Source organism: Bison bison, unplaced genomic scaffold (assembly GCF_000754665.1).
Source record: "Bison bison bison isolate TAMUID 2011002044 unplaced genomic scaffold, Bison_UMD1.0 scf7180017864338, whole genome shotgun sequence".
NCBI classification, from domain to species: domain Eukaryota; kingdom Metazoa; phylum Chordata; class Mammalia; order Artiodactyla; family Bovidae; genus Bison; species Bison bison.
In genome coordinates, this window is record NW_011494910.1 from 1,918,951 (window position 1) to 1,923,534 (window position 4,584).

The 4,584-nt window shown below is 53.7% G+C and overlaps 1 protein-coding gene across 1 annotated transcript in view; it reads right to left on the reverse strand.

The window, feature by feature from the left end:
* Positions 1–4,584, reverse strand: part of PLEKHA6 (pleckstrin homology domain containing, family A member 6) — a 134,127-nt gene that overhangs the window by 123,525 nt on the left and 6,018 nt on the right. The window lies entirely within an intron of this gene.

The following is a 4,584-nucleotide window of genomic DNA, read 5'->3' on the forward strand; positions in this document are numbered from 1 at the left end:
TGCAGGACTTGGCGAGACTGCCCAGGACAGGCTTGGGGAGAACCCGGCCCAGGCAGCCCGAGATGCGGGGCTCTGGGGGGTCTCGGGCCTCGAGGAGCCAGTGGAGCAAAGTAAGGCCGGAACCAGAGACTACAGCATCTGGAAGGGACAGACAGAGTGGGAAAGGGGACAAGGACCCCAGCCTCCATTCCACGAACTCCTCAGACACCTGGAATGGGCAGGAGGCAGACGGGCCTGCTGAGAGTTTTCTCTCTGGCAGACGGAGGGCGAGGGCAGCAGCCAAGTCCTCTGAGAGGCCTGAGCTAGAGCCTTGGTGCTCCTGGGGATCTGTGGGGCTGCGGGCTGGAGAGGCATGCGAGGGCGGCTGCGGGAACACCGCCTGCGCTTCGGGGCACAAGGGGCGAGGCGTCTCCAAGGTCCAACAAGGACCGGTGAGGCAGAGCCGGGGAAATAGTCCACCTGCGCCGAATCTGAATTCCCTCTCTGTTAACGCAGCAGAGGGGGAACAAGACCCATCTGAAAGGCCTAGGTTGGGAGGGAGTGGGAGGATATCCCAAAGAACGTGCCTCTGTGACTCCATCTATCCCCCAGTTTGGAATCCACGGCCCCCAGTGCTTAAAAACAAACGTCCAAAACTCTCAGTCACGGATTCACAGTCTCTGAACACTCGCATCCTCCTGGCCTTTGGAGGGTCAGTACCGCCCCCACCACAGTACCGGGGACCACTAAACTGAGGGCGATCCATTGGCCCTCAAATGTGTCTGCCCCTTCCTTACCCAGCCACGCCTGGATGGGTGTCTCCTGCCAGAAGGTAATAAGTGGGGAGTGGATAACGGAGCCTGGGTGATAAACTCTCTTTCAGGACCTGAGATTGAGCCCCGGCTCTGTTCCCTACCAGCTAAGGGACTCTGAAGGAGTGACCTGGCTGCTGGGCCTGTTTCCCTCATCTGCAAATGGGGCTTGTCTGTTCCGGGCCCCACACCACACCTCGCTTCTCCTCATCTGTCTCATGCTTTACTGTTGCAGGGTGTTACTTGCCTTTCGGAGGGCAGAGCTAGTCAGGTGACGAACTCGCAGATTCGCTGCTCTGGGACTTCTCTCCTTTGCCCTGTGAGGCTCCATCATACTTCCTGGGACACCACCTCCTCTGGGGTCCCCCAGGTTGGGCTCTCTACTGATGATTCCTGTGAGCCAGCCCTGGGCTCCTGTGTGCCTGCCCCCCCACCCCCCACAGCCCCTGGCACAGCGCTGAGCCCACCCTGACAGAACCAGAGGCACAGGTGCAGAGAGCCCACCCTGGCCCCGTCTTGGAGGAAGTATCCAGGCCAGAACAAGGAGGTGACAGCAGCTGGGTGGGGCTCCCTGAGGGGTGGAGGTGCCCGTGCAGGCTGGCACGGCCACAGGGCAGCGTCCCAGTGGGGGAGGGGCAGCAGGGCCCAGGCTGGGAGCGAGGGTAACGGGGGCGTGTCTCCGCAGAAAGGACCCCTGGTCCTACCGCCCTCTTTGCCAACCGAAGAGAGACACACTCTTGGAGACTGAACTAACAAGCTCCACAGATGGGTGCCTTAGCAGGAAGGAGTCAGGGGACAGAGAAAATCAGGGATGAGTGTTACCTGGCCAGATCTCCAAGCATCAGAGGAGTCCACCAGGCCCACAGTGGTTGAGGGGTGGCAGACGAGGGTCAGGACGCCCCTGTCAGCTCCGAGAGGACCCACCCTCTGCAGGGAGCCAGCCCTTTCAAGGCCTCAGTGGGCCGGTCATGTGTGCTTTGGCGCCCTCCAGTGGATTTATGTGTACATGCGTACAGGCTGGCAATGGGTTTCACCCACATTTTAACCCTGTGCTTTTTCTCTTCTCCCTGCACACCCTTTCTGTTCAATGACACTTTAAAACTGCACACACACTTCAGCAATGCCATCAGTTGTGTAATACAAAAGAATGATCTCCCAAGCACCATGTAGGAAAGGATCTATTGGACACAATTATCAGATTTATCTGATGCTGGCCAAATATCAGTATTTGCTCATTGAAATTTGACTCAACCACACTAAAAGAAGAAGAAAAAATGAAGCCCAGATTCCAAAGTTATGTGTATATCTGACTTTTATTATTACCTCTTGGAAAGGCAGAGGAACCAGAGATCAAATTGCCAACATCCGCTGAATCACTGAAAAAGCAAGAGTGTTCCAGAAAAACATCTATTTCTGTTTTATTGACTATGCCAAAGTATTTGACTGTGTGGATCACAATAAACTGTGGAAAATTCTGAAAGAGATGGGAATACCAGACCACCTGACCTGCCTCTTGAGAAACCTATATGCAGGTCAGGAAGCAACAGTTAGAACTGGACATGAAACAACAGACTGGTTCCAAATAGGAAACCGAGTACGTCAAGGCTGTATATTGTCACCCTGCTTATTTAACTTATATGCAGAGTACATCATGAGAAACGCTGGGCTGGAAAAAGCCCAAGCTGGAATCAAGATTGCCGGGAGAAATATCAATAACCTCAGATATGCAGAGGACACCACCCTTATGGCACAAAGTGAAGAGGAACTAAAGAGCCTCTTGATGAAAGTGAAAGAGGAGACTGAAAAAGTTGGCTTAAAGCTCAACATTCAGAAAACGAAGATCATGCCATCTGGTCTCATCACTTCATGGGAAATAGATGGGGAAACAGTAGAAGCAGTGTCACACTTTATTTTTGGGGCTCCAAAATCACTGCAGATGGTGACTGCAGCCATGAAATTAAAAGACGCTTACTCCTTGGAAGGAAAGTTATGACCAACCTAGATAACATATTAAAAAGCAGAGACATTACTTTGCCAACAAAGGTCTATCTGGTCAAGGGTATGGTTTTTCCAGTGGTCATGTATGGATGTGAGAGTTGGACTGTGAAGAAAGCTGAGCGCCGAAGAACTGAACTGTGGTGTTCAGTGTCTGTGTTCACAGACTTGGGTGGTGGCCACAGCGATGATGAGAAGTGGTGGTGCTGAGGGATATTTACAAGGAAAACTGACAGGACCTCTGGAGGAGGGGCCCAAGGGTTCTGCGCTGCTGGCACTTCCGACAAAGATGAAACAGGCTGGTGGTGGGAAGGCAACGAGCTCAGGACAGAACACGCTGAAGGAGGCGCTCAGGAGAGGCTCTGCGCTGGCAGCCAAAGCAGGAGTTAATTATGCCTCTATCTCCTGACATTTTTCATTCATCCGTTCATTCCTTTCACCAAATATTGGGTTCCTATCAAGTGCCAGAAAGGATCCAGGACAGAGTGGAACACAAAACAGCCAGAATCTGCTCTCAGGGCTGACACGGCAGTGGGGGACACCAACAAGAAAACAGGAAAACAAACATGTAAACAAAACCCTTCCGGTCGTGTGGGTAAAGAAAGTGCGGCGGGGCTAAGCAGGAGCAGGAGGGAGCTTCAGACAAGGTCGCCAGGAAAGCCCTGCTAAGAAATGTTGAGTAGAAGCCAGATGTGCAAAAATAGGAGGAAAGCGTGCCCAGCCAGAGTGAACAGCAAGTGCCAGGGTCCTGAGGCAGAAATCAGTTTGGCCTGATGGAGGGAAAACGAGAATCAGTGCAGCTGCCCAGCTGCGGGAGCTGAGGGCGGGGAGGGGCCGGCCGGGACCACAGGAAGGGGGAGCGCTTTCAAAGGCCGACAAGGTAATACATGCAAAAGTGCCAGGCTTCCCTGGCCGTCCAGGGGTTACCACTTTGCACATTCACTGCAGGGGGCATGAGTTCCATTCCTGGTCAGGGAACTAATAGCCTGCATGACATGCAGTCAAAAACATTTTTTTAATACATGTGACAGTGTTTCGTAAATGACCTCAAGAACCAGGTATGCATAAGGGAATGCTAAGGTGCTGCCATTAAGGAGAAAAAAAAGGAGCAAGTCTTAACTGAAGCAAGGAGTTCAATTTCAGGAAAAGCTCAGGCTATGAGAGCCATGTCATATCAGAACAATTTCCAAAACAGATCAGTTGTCCATTTTTTTCCTACTGCTTTTGTTTGAGAATGGCTACCCACTCCGATATTCTTGCCCGTCGTCTCATGGACAGACGAGCCTGGAGGGCCACAGTCTAGGGGACTACAAGGAGTCAGACATGACCGATCAACTAGGTAAGAATACGGTTAACAGGCAAACCGATGCAAGTGCTGGCTGGTCTGGAGGCAGGAGATGAAAAGAGGACCTCTCACAGCACAGACAAGGAAGGTGAGAAAGTAGGGAGAGAGGAAAGGAGATGAGAAAAACGCTCTCCTTGCAGGCTGGGCAGCGGCTCCCTCTGCTGGTGCCTGAGCCCCAGCTGTTTGCAGCCACCGCCCAGCCCCCGCCGGCTGGAGCCCACCCGCTTCACCCTGAGAGCAAAGCCGGAGACAGGCCAGCGGGGAAGCGGAGGGACCCAGGTCAGGGCAGAGGGGGAGGCGTCCAGCGGGGCAGACGCGGGCACCCCGGCCCCCAGGTCTTCCTGCTGCGCCCAAGAACACGAGCCACCCATCTGACAGAGGGCCCTGACCACCCCTGAGGGGACACAGAGTACCAGACACATGCCTGCCACCCCCAGGATGACAGAGGCCCCC